The sequence below is a fragment of the Sorex fumeus genome, unplaced genomic scaffold (genome assembly GCF_029834395.1).
Source record: "Sorex fumeus unplaced genomic scaffold, SorFum_2.1 ptg000109l, whole genome shotgun sequence".
NCBI lineage: Eukaryota > Metazoa > Chordata > Mammalia > Eulipotyphla > Soricidae > Sorex > Sorex fumeus.
In genome coordinates, this window is record NW_026606166.1 from 2854692 (window position 1) to 2867759 (window position 13068).

Here is a 13068-nt window from a genome sequence, read left to right on the forward strand (position 1 = left end):
AACTTCACCCTGAGTATAGATTTCCCTGTATCCATTAGAGAATGGCAACTTATGTCTTCATCCTCATTAGCTTCAAGGAAACGTTTTATTTCCTTCTTGATTTCTTCTTCTGTCCAGTTATAGTTTAGCAGTATTTTTTTCAGCTTCCACGTATTGGAATATTTCCCCATCTTTTCTGTGATTAATTTCTACTTTCATGATATTGTGGTCTAAGGAATGTAATTTGTACAATCTTTTTCTTGTAAATTTAAATCTGTATGAGTTATGCCCCAAAATATAATCTTCTGGACAATGTTCCATATGCATTTGTGTAAACACAAAAAGACAGCAGTGGTCTATCTCTCCTGCTGCCCGTGTTCGGTAGTCTCAGGCTGTTTCCTCACCCCGGGAAGGTCAATGGCGATGGGCAGGTGAAGCAATGAATGAGGGCCAAGTTGGTTGGTGTCAGATGCAGTTTATACCATTCCCATCTCCATTCTCCTCTGATCCTCCTCCTGCTTCTTCCTCTCCCATCCTACTTCATTCTCCTCCTCGATCCCCTCTTCATCCTCCTTCTGGCTCTGGAATCAGAAAGATTATTTACATAAATAGCTGTGTTGCCATTTGTGTGTGTATGAGTACGTGTGTGTATGTATGTGTGTATGAGATCCAGTGGATTTACAAGATTTTTTTCATTAGTGGCCCTTCAAAATTCTTGCAAAATTGATTTAGTTGCTGCAAATGCTGAAAGCTCTTGTTTATCTGAAAGGGTTCTTAACTTTCACTCAAGTTTAAATGACAGCTTTGCAATGTAGTGGACTGGAAGATTTTTTATTCTGTACTCTGAACATGTCAATCCACTATTTACTGGCCTATAAGATGTCATGTGGAGGGCTTCTTGTGATTTTTATGTTTGTTTCCTTTATAATTGAGCTTTTTCTCCTCTCTGGCTGCTTTAAATAGACTGCTTTTGTCTTTTGCTTTCCCCTTTTAATTACTAGGTGTTTTGGCATTCTTTTGTTTGAGTCTGTTTTATTTGATACTCTTTGAACCTCTTGAATCTGTGTGGGAGCCTCTCTCAAGGTACCAGGAATTTCTCAGTTATTATATCTCTGACCAGTGGTTCTTCCCCTTTACCTTTCTTTCTCTCATTCTAGTATTGTTATGATTTGAAGATTCTTTCTCTTGCTGTTATATACTAAGAATCTTACATTCTGTTCCATTTGTTTCCTTTATCAGTTTGTTATGGATGATGGCTAGTATTTTGTCTTCACTATCACGGATACTGTCCTCTGCATGTTGAATACTATTGCTGTGATTTAATATTATACTTTTTAAAAACTCCTTCAATTCCATTTCTATGGACACTTTAATACCCCGGATCAGTTCATCTTTAAGTCAGTTGAATTTTTTTCCAGTGATTGCTTTGTTTCTATAGCCGGCCATTGCATGGAGTATTGACTTGAGTTCCTCATGGATGAGGCTTGAGGGTTTATTTGAGCTCCATTATTCGCTGAGACTTTTGTCCCTGTGTGTCACAGCAGGAGAAAGCTTTTTTTTCACCATTGTTCCTCAAAATATGTGGGTGCTATGATTTGAGATAAAAATGCCAGGTATCTAAGATTTAATCTTACTTACTTTTTTTTCACACTATAGCACTGTGGTCCCATTTTCCATCGATTTGCTCAAGCGGGCATCAGTAACCTCTCCATTGTGAGACTTATGGTTATTGTGCTTTGGCATGTAGAATACTCCACAAGTAGCTTGCCAGGTTCTACTGTAAGAGTCGGATACTCTTGGAAGCTTGCCGGGACAGAGGAATCAAACCCGGGTCAGCCGCATGCAAGGCAAACACCCTACCTGCTGTGCTATTGCGCCAGCTGTTAACCCTGAATATATGCAAAAATACCCGTTCTTTTAGTTCCTTGTTTAAGGATCTTGTCTCTTTGCTCCAGCCCGCTACATCCCCTGCAACTCTCCCAGGACTGGAGCAATAGCACAGCAGGTTGGGCATTTGCCTTGAATGTGGGTGACCCAGGTTCGAATCTTCTGTCCCTCTCAGAGATCCCAGCAAGCTACTGGGAGTATCGCGCCTGTATGTAAGAGCCTGGCAAGCTAACCGTGGAGTATTAGATCTGCCAAATCAGTAACAAGAAGTCTCAAAATGGAGACGTTACTGATGCCTATTCGAGCAAATCGATGAACAACGGGACAGCAGTGCTACAGTGCTACTATCTTTGAGATTTTTCAGCAAGCATTACTCTTTATAATCTATGAGTATAACAAGGTCTGTGCCCTTGTGATGTTCCCTCACTGGTCCTGCAGTTCAGGGTCTAATATATCCATTTGTCTATAAGGGGTAAAATAGACACATATAAGGGTCTATTCAGGACCCAAGATCCTTTGTAGTGGGTGGATGTCCTCTGAGCTCTTTTGGGTTCAAGAGTGATTTGGAAGGGCCTCAGTTTGGGGGCACCCAGGTAGTGGTTGCATGTGGCAGTGCAGATGTTGCAAGGCTGGATGAGGACTACTGCCTTTCACACTGGAATGCTGAAAGAGACCAGTGTCAGTTTTCTGAGTTCTTGGGGAAGGGCCAGGGTTAGAGGGGGATTTGAGAAGTGCCTTCTTTGTCCAAGGAAGCCAGGAAGGTGTTGCAGGCAGTTGTGGAGAAGTTGCAAGCAGGATGAAGCTGAACTCTGTGCTTAATATATGACAAGCAGAACAGGATACCAGGAAAGCACAATAGGAAATAAAACAAATGAATTTATGTATTAGCAGTGGAAGTAGGGTGATAAGCAGTCAGAGAGTACAAGGGCTTTTCCAAAGGTGGAGATTTCTCAGCACATCTTCTACACTTTCTCAGACACGGATGAGTGTTCTAGACTGCTGTCTCAGGTAGAAACTGATTCTTTTATTTCCACTCTCTCTTCTAGATGGTCCTGGGGAAATTCTCTCTGGAACTTGGCAAAGTTGACTCAAGAGGATCCCAGGTGCACAGTGTCTGAGTGGGGACTTGAAACTTTCAGATGGGATACAAAAGGTTGAGCTTTTTGGTAACCTAGGGAGATTGATGGGTTTGAACCTTGACTGTTAGCCCTTACCTGAGTTTGACCCAATAATTTTCAATATGTGCTTCTCAAACAAATCTCATGAAGGAATCCAAGAACTCACCAATATGGGAGGTATTCACACAGTTTCTGGGATGTTTCACATTTCCTGAGTTTATCTTTTTCAAGTGGCTGCCAGGATTCCAGCCAGCATCACTGCCTGGAAGCCAGGATAGAGCCCCAATCACAGGAATGAAATCCTCATAGATTTGACAAACTTCCTGCCCAGATGGTTTCTCATGGTTTGCTCTACATTTTGATTTAAGCTCCTTAAAATGTCTCTTCCAGATGATAAGTGACGTAGAGCATTTTCTCATGTGCCTTTTTGCCATTCGGGAGCAAAAGAGAATGCCCTGCCACCGAGGCAGGGTGGGGTCGGGAGGACAGGGTGTGGGGGGTGGGAGGGCTACTAGGATCATTGGAGGTGGAGAATGGGCACAGGTACAGGGATGGGTACTCGATCATTTTATAACTGAAACCCAAGTACAAAAGTTTGTAAGTCTACAACTTTATCTCATGGTGTCTCACTAATAAACACACACACACACACACACACACACACACACACACACTGTCTCTTTCAGAATCACTGCAGAAGGTTCTCAGTGTCCGGGCTGACCTCCTCCTTGGCATGTTGCAGCCTTCGTTCCCTTCTGCTGTTTTGGTTCGAGACTCTTGGATCCTGCAGGGCAGCTCCCACTGGTGTTGGAGGAGCCACTCTTGGAGGTTCAGGACCCACTGGGAAATTTTCAGGAAAAGCAGAGGCCGCCAGACTGTCCTCAGGAGGGCGGGAACTGCAGTCACTAAAAACTTCCTGAGATATTTCTGCAGGAGACAAAGTGCTGCTGTAACAAGGGCAGTTCTGGCTGTGGACTCACAAACTGACTCATTATTTGTGGTATATTTTTTTCTTAAGAAAAACCAACTTCACAAAATTTCAATCTTGGCTTGAGAAGTTTTTGTGTTTTGGAGAGAAGTTTGGGCCTCTATCTGATCTATAGGAGGAGCCTGGCGATCACTTAGGTTTGGACTTAAATATTGTGATTGAATCAATAGAGGGGATAAGGGTTGTGCCTTGGAGTCAAGGTGGATATATCTGGCTGCATTTCTACTGGGAAAGTGCTGACAATTCCACTGAATACGAGAGACTGAGAATGTATTGCTAAAGAGTGCTTGGAGATCATGGGAGTAACCTAAAGATTCACTGTGAATCTCAGGCAGGGAAAACCCAAGGGAAGGTGTTTATATTCGGGGTGTATATTGTCTCCGAAGCCCTTGGGGTCTGCGAATTGTTGAAATCTGGGAAGCAGTTCTGATTGGCCTTTTGTGCTCGAGGATGGTGTGGAGCTCTGGTATTCTCACCACTCAGTGGTTTCAACTTAGTTCCCAGAGAATGGAGGTGTTAGTCTGGAAACATTTGTTCTAAATTTCTTCCATTTTCTTTGAAAATCTTGAAAATTTGATTTGATCTTGGCCCCGTGTTTTCTGATTTGAATAAAGAAAGACTACTGTAGTTTTTCTGGCTGTTTGTGGGCTCTCCCCAGAACAACCTTCCAGGTGATGGACAGGAAATATGATCCTTGCAGGACACATGAGGTGATGGTGTGGAGATGCACATTGCCTAGACCGTTGCCTTTCACAAGGTAAAGGCTGACATTGGGCAGACTGAGTGGCCAATTCCCAAGATGATTCAGGCCTGAGAAACAGGCTAAGGGGTATGTATGGGGGAGCTCTGTCTCCCAGTGACCTGTGGAAGTGTCAGTGAGTGACACTGGAGAGGACTCTGAGTAGAGATCAGTCATGACTGTGAAAACTCAGCCAGGGTTAGGGGGAAGGACATGTCTCTGCGTTGGGCAGGTGTCCTGGATTGGGGAGAGTGTGAGTTGTTGAGGAGATGAGCACTGCAGTGGGAGTAGGTTGGTGGCTGAGAACTCCTCAGAGATGGGTTTGAACTTAGAGAGAGTGACTCTTTCTTTGGGCCTGATAGAAAGGGGAGACCTGCCTTATTGGGTGCTCATTCAGAGGAGCTGTGCTGTCACTGCAGATGTGGCAGGAGCATCTATGTCCATGTCCACGTGCTGCCCTAATGAACTCTGACTTCCAGCAGACACTGTGTCACTTTCCTCACCAGGCTGGTCTTCACTTCAAAGTCAATGTAAGCTAGGGAGATTCGGTCATATGATCAATGGGAGAGGCCTAGATCTCTTACAGAATGTCCCTCATTGGAGACCTAGGGATTAAATATGCAGGTCAAGATTCAGTGTCTATGGCCCCATTTTCTTCCTGAAAGATAAATACTTTTAAAGTCTTATTGTGTAAGAATGTGCACTGGTCACATTCCAGTGGAATCTCAACAAGGATAAAAAACTGGTTCGTAGACACCATTTAGATCTAGTGGTCTCCCATTCCAATTCATGTATGACTATTCTATTGCAACTCACATACTCAACTTAGACTTTTATCAGTTTTCTTGTTTCTCATTTCTTTCACTGAAAGGAGCAAGTTTGGAAATTCTTTGTGTTTGTTGGAAGCAGCATCCAGTGCACATTAGGTATCTTTAAAAATTTCTTTCGTGATATTTGTGAATCAGAGGCTGCAGAAACTGGGCCATCCCTGAGCACCACTCAGGTTTTTTTGCAAGGGGTCATTCTGCCTTCTGCCCTGCTGCCAAGCTCCTATCTTAGACCTGGTATAGTTGTACATTTCCCTCAGTGAAACCAATAATTTTTCCAGGGTATTTGTCTGTCTGCTATGTTAAAAAAAAGTATAAAACTGTGTATTTCATGGTTGCATAGGGCAAAGAGTTAAATTAAATATTCTTTTTTAAAAATTTTTTTCAATTTTTGGGGGGTCACACCCGGCAATGCACAGGGCTTCCTCCTGGCTCTGCACTCAGGAATTACCCCTGGAGCTGCTCAGGAGACCATATGGGATGCTGGGAATCAAACCTGGGTTAGCCGCATGCAAGGCAAACGCCCTACCCGCTGTGCTATTGCTCCAGACCCTACTTAAAAATTCTTGAAAGGGTCTTCTAGCGGTACAGACTGCAGGAATTCTTTGTTGGCCTTTAGAGTGCTTTCTAAGTGAAAGAGTGGAGAAAGGATGAAGGAAAACTGCATGTGAATGAAGATGTGTGAGTAGAAATCAAAGAACAAATCTGTTGTTTCAGTAGAGAAGGTTAAAGTGGGAGAAACGTACTAGGTTGAGAAGACACATGTATGTAAAATGATGTATTGTCAAGGGGAATGATCCTTTGAATAAAAAACAAAGCTGTATTATTGACGCAATTCTATTATGAACTGTAAATTATGTTGTCTTAATAAAAAATACACAAAACAAAAAAATGAAAATTATCTCTATGTTTTTAAAGCAGAAAATAAAAGCAGACGTTCTTTCCTAAACAAGCAAGCAAACAAAGATCTCTAGATATGGGTAAACAAAATAATGGATCGTTTTCAGAATTTTAAAGTCAAAGAAGGAAGACAAAATATTAACCCTCAGATTAGCTTCATGAACTTACATCAACATGGTTGTGATTTGAAAGAAACTGAATCTTAATTTAAGTCTGATATTTTATACTGCTGTTGGCAGCTGTGTCACTATGAAATACTTCTCTTAGTAGTCATAACTTGTATGGCAGTTTTATGAAAATTTTAAGGGTTCAGAAAAACTGGATCCCTAAGAATTATTGACAAATAATTTCTTCATGAGAATGAATAAACTACTGGAGGTGAGTATAATTTGGTTTCAGATCATAGCATATGCTTGTTTTATCCTTAAACAAGTCAGGAGACCCTCGTCTTTGAGCTGAAACAATGTGAAAGAATGCAAAACGTGGGTAGAGAAATACTGGCTTTTCTCTCCGCTATAGCCTTCATGAGGCTTAACCCATTATTGGGATCGTGTTTAGTAGTTCACTGGTAAAGATGGAGAGAAAACTATGTTTCAGTAACTTGCCTTTTTGTATAAATGAAAGTCAAGAACTACATTCCAGAGCAAGTACATTCTAGTAGTCAGATTTTACAGGTATCCCAGTGGATAAATCAAATAACTATTGGTATCAGCCCAGTTCATGAGGGGAAGCAGGAGGCCAGTGATATGCAGGAGTCTGAGCTGGCTAGAGTGAACCTGCCCAGCCCTCCTGAGCTCAGCTTACACCAGAGTCAGTCTTGACCCAATCAATCTCCTCAACTGGCTGTCAGGAGAGAGGCTTAAAAGCCCCTCCCTGGGAGCCCACATCCCCCTACTACCTGTTCTCACCAAAAAGCAGAGGCTGTTCAGTCAACACAAGGCAGGAGGTTGAGGAGTATAGCAGGGAAAGTGCTCAGTGACTCCTCATTCTTTTCAGTTGCCAGATCCTTTCTCTTGCCATGGGGCTGTTGGTTTTTCTCACCTAGATGGTTTGGCCTTGGAAGGGCCATGCTGATCTTGCTGAATATTTGTATTTGTATCATTTTCTTCCTTCTGCAATGTGGGTTCTAAAGTGGTGAGTGAGAATTGCTACGAGTAAGGCAGAGGTGTAAAAGTTGAGGACATCACTCTATAACTGGCATGCCAGCTGCCAGAGACAACCCAGTCAGCCCCAGGGATACTCTCTTTGCTTGTTTCAAGGCACCTTCCTCTGACTGAATATGACTGAGCCAGAATCTGTGCCCTGGGCTAGGTGTTGCTTCACTTCACACTGGTTCTGGGGAAATATATAGAAGTAATTACAAATATGAGTTTTGGATCTCACAACTGAAATACCTCCTTGTGGCCCCAGTTCCTATCAGCTTTCACAGTTCCAGTTTCAACATTTGAATTTTGGGACAATAGAGACATTGGATGTATGTGCTATATCCTCAAACCAGACTTGAGTTAGTTTGAGCTAAGGTAATGACCCAATACAGTATCTATTGTGGAGAATAAAACTGGAGGATCAACATCAGTTCTTAAATAGCCTCTTCAGATGCCTCTGGAGAGGTCTGTAGGAACTATGCAGTGTTCTCTGACTCCCCTCCCCTCCCTGCTAGATCTGTGGATTCTTGGATTCAGCATCTAGAGAGAAGTTTTAATTAGAGTATTTCACAGAAACAATCACAGTTATGTCAACCAACTTCATTTCTATAACAAATATAAAGAGAATGGCCCATTGCAAGTTAAAAATGGCACTTGTTATTCCCCAGTCATGTTTATGACTATCCTGTGTATGAGTGAAACCATTCTGTGTGGATCTCTCTCCCTCTGAGAATCTTTGCTCAGAAAATGCTCTCTAGATTCATTCAGATAGCACAAAGTACACGATTTATGGCTGAGTAACTTTCCATTTTTATATGCACCTTAATTTCTTTATCCAGTCGTCTCTTCTTGGACACTTGTACTGTTTCTAGATTTTGGCTATTGTGGATAGGGCTGCAAAGAACACAGGGGTCCAAATGTCTTTCCTCCATTTTTTTTCCTCTTTGAGAATATTCCAGGAAGTGAAATTACTGGGTCAAATTGAAGTTCAGTTACTAGACCCACCATCCCTAAATGGAGACAGGAATATGAGAACTGATCTTCAGAAGTAAAAATGCTACTTGGCAGGAGTGGAGGGGTGAGGAAGATAAGATTGGGGTTAGAACAATTGTGGAGGCAACTGTCAAAAAGGAGAAGGAGGGGTTGCTGGATGGTGGCTAAGCCCTAGGTATGAAACCCTTTCAGTAACAGCACTGTAAACAACAGAAAAAACCTTTTTTCTTAAAAAGATGTCTCTCTTAGAGGCAGACTGGGAGAAAGGATGGGGAGCATTGGTAGAAGGAATTGGACACTGAGGGAGAGATTGGCATTGGGCCTGAAACCAAATCCTGAATAACGTTGTAATATCACAGAGATTAAAATTTATAAAAATTAAAAGAGAAGGAGCCATGTCAAATATAGTGATCATGTCAGCACCAATACCACATGGCCAAAGGATAAAAGTGCTGAATTGAAGTACAAGTAGAATTAATATGGGAGAGAGAGTTAATATCTTTTTATGAGAGAATTCTGGACAAGACTCCTGGAGGAGATATCATGAAGATAGAACTATCTTCAGCCTGGTAGTAATGGAGTGGAACAGAGCCTAGGGGTCACTTTGTCCATCCTGTAGGAGTCTGTGGCTTCCCTAGTCCAAGTGCTAGTGCAAGTGTACATATCTAGAATGAGCCAGCAACTTTGTTAGCATGTAAGATGAATAGCAGCCATAGAACACAATGTCATCAGAGCAGGTATTTGGAGGATATTAATGTGAATCATGTCTGTGAATCATGCTTCTGAAAAATCATTATAAATTAGAAAAAAAAACCTCATGGGAAGTCATGTGATTCACTCAGATCTACAAAACTCAGATGAGCCAGTCAGCTTGTGTGTGAGATGAGAGTTTGTGTTAACCAGTTATATTATTGCTGTAGTATATACTCTTACTCCCCTAGAGTCTGAGATCAACATCTTCTCTGTTATAATGTGAGTATTCAACATACTTTAGCTTATGAGATACACTGGACCTTAAGGATGATGATCATTTGACAAGCATTGAAATGAAGTAGCTCTTTGGAGAACAGCAGGCATTTCTTTAGAAATTATCTCACAGAACTCATTCATAGAATCACACACCTTTTTTTTAAATTTTTGCTTAATTAATGCATTTTAGATTTGTTGTGAATGTATTAAAGTGTATTGTATTGCTGTACACAGTGGCCGTAGTCACCGCTTCCAAGGTGTCCATTTTGTCCTCTGCCAATTCTCCATATGGCACATCCTCACCTCCAACTGTCTCCAAATTGATTGTTAGTAAGTTTTGTGACCCGTGGGTGAGCCATTGTGAAATTTTATCTATTCCCTTGCTTTTATCTATTTTATCTATTCCCTGGTCTTGCTCTATTTCATGGTTGAGTAAGGTCAGTTGTGTTTGATTTATTTCTGTTAACGTGATACCTTCCAGTTCTATGTTGCCAAAAACATGATTTTATCACTTCTTGCAAATTAAAAAAAACAGTATTTCATCTTGTATGTATACCACAGTCTCTTCAGAGGGATTTTTGCTCCATAAGCATTTCACAGGACTCATTCCCCTGACCCTGAAAATAGCCTACAATCCTTGGGGAAACCGAATAAGGATAGGCTGCTAAAACCTCAGGGTTGGGACAAATGGAGACATTACTGACACCCGCTCGAGTAAATCGACGAACAACGGGATGACAATGATGACAGTGATGCATTTCACATTCGATGTTGATTTTTTTAAACACTACACTTGAGTGGTTTGTCTGATATAATTTTTCTCTGGATGGTTATTTGTCTGTGCAAATACAAGGTTCTTTGCATTCATTGACTTTGAAACCTGCTCCCTTGCTCTAAGTACTTACCATTATCAAGTACTTTTAGGTGAAATCTTGAGGGGTTTCTCTGTTCATTCTTAATATCATTTACAAATAATAAGTGTGTAAATATTTTCTTCTAGATACCTTTGATTTTTTTCCTCCTCAGTTGTTTAAATAGGTATTTCCAAAGCTCTATTGAGCAGCAGCAGAAAAAGAAGACATTTTTCTATGTCCCCTCCCAGTGGGAAGGCTTTCATTTTTACAGCTTTGAGTATGATGTTGGCTGCGGGTATGTGGTAGATAGTCTATACTATTTTGAAAAGTTCTCCAATCACTATTATGTTCAGGGTGTTTTTTCTATTATGAATTAATGTTGAGTCTTGTCTTTCTCTGAGTTTGCCAAACTAATCAACATATTGCTGGATTCAGTTTGAAAACTAGGCTAAATCTAAGATTTTATTGAGAATTTAAGCAGGAATATTACCTAGTTATTATTTTATAATTTCCATTTTTAGTGTTATCGCTGTTATTGTTAATAGAGTGACATTGCTTCAGGGCAGAATAGTTGGAAGGATTGAGTCCAGAAGGTAACTGGTATGTGATGCAAAACAACTCAAAAAAAAAACCCAAATAGTTTGTGTCTAATACAATAAGGACAAATACAAATCGATGTCAGCATATATTAATTCAAAAACTCAGATGCTTGAGTGCAGGACCAGGAGTTTCAGGTTTCAGGGGAAAAGTAACGTGGGAACCTAGACAGAAAGTCCCCCAAACTAGGATGATGCTAAGGGAGGTAACAGTTTGCACCTAAACTGTAAGTGCCAATCAATCAATAAGGGACAAGGCAGGGGGACGCAATATTGAAACACAGGTGATGCGGAGAGAGGTCCATGGGAACTCAATGTGAGAGATACGCATTATTGCTGATATGCCATTATCAGTATCAGGAACACCACTGTAATTCTATTAACTGAGTTGTAATTAAAATGCATTTACGTCAACTGTAATACAAAATAGAAATCATTTCATGTCTGCCACACCTCACTCTTTATTAATAGTAAACAGTGTGGAGTAGCAGAGAAGGAAAGGTTCTATATCAACATTGTCATATTATATAGACATTAGTCATACATAGCAATGTACATTTGAAATATGTGTCCTGAGATTGAAAACTTGATTTTAATTTCATTTAATTAGCTAAAATGTTACATTTAAATAGACATGTGTTGCTGGTATTGATCATTTTATACTACCTTGCCATAGAAAAGCAGCTACAGATTATAAATTTAATCAAGGATAGTCACAGTCACAGTCACAGTCCTCCCGTTGTTCATCGATTTGCTTGAGCGGGCCAGGTAACATCTCCTTCGTGTGACTTGTGTTACTGTGTTTGGCATATTGAGTACATCACGGGTAGCTTGCCAGGCTCTGCTGTGCCAGCGAGATACTCTCGGTAGCTTGCCGGGCTCTCCGAGAGGGGCGGAGGAATCGAACTCGGGTCAGCCATGTTGACTACCTGCAAGGCAAACACCACCCGCTGTGCTATCGCTCCAGCCCAATCAAGGATAAGTGTTAAAATATTTTAATTAAATCAGGAAAATTATAGAGGGATAAAAATGAAGCCAAAATGGCAAAATTAGGACATTGAAAAGTTGTTAAGGGAGTAAGGTACTAACTTACAGGTTACCAACCCAGTTTCAATCCAATGTACCATATATTTTTTCCTGACCACCCCCAGGAGGATCCCTGAGCACTTCTCGGTGTGTTCCTTAGAATATCCCCCAAATAGAGAGAAATTTCTGTCCTAAGACCAAACATTTTACTAACTGTAAAAAGGGTAACAACAGTGAAAGCCTTCCCTGTGAGAGTAGACATAGGAAAGAATGTCTACCTTTTTCATTGTTGCTCGGGAGACTTTTAGAAATCCTTGCTACAGGAATGAGGGAAGAAAAAGAAATTAAAGGCATCTAGATTAAAGATTTTCCTTGTCACTAACTGCAGATGCTATAATAATGTACAGAGAAAACCCTAATGGCTCTCCTTAAAGACACATTGTAATAATAAATCCATGTAGCAAGGTAACAGGCTACAAAATCAACACATGCCAAAAAAACCCTGTTTGCATTTCCTTTGGAAATAACCGTGTAGAAAGAAAATAACTCAGAAAATAGCATTGACTGTAGTTTCTAAATACATCTCAGGAATCAACAGAGTGTGAAAGGCTTATGTGCTGAAAATTCTCAAGCCACTATTTGAAGAAATAGAAGAGGACACCAGGAAATAGGTGTTCCTGGGTTGGAAGAATTATCATAATGAAAACAATCTACCAAAAGCCCATATAAACTCTATGCAATCTCCTATAAATCCCAATGACATTAGCCAAGGACTTATAGCACACCCTACTAAAATTTGTAAGTCACTGAAAAAACTGTAAAAATGTAAAAGCAATCCTATCAAACAAGAAAAAAGCTATTACATTTCCTGATTTCACATTGTACTGGAAGGTACAAAAACCAATGGTGGTTACCATTGGAATAAGTGCAGAACCTCAAGTCAATGAAAGAGTATTGAAAGTCCAGGAAAAGGAATGTTACTGAATAGAATGACTGGAGAGAGTAAATTGAAAAATCCAGTGCAATTTTTTATGGAATGGGGAAAGC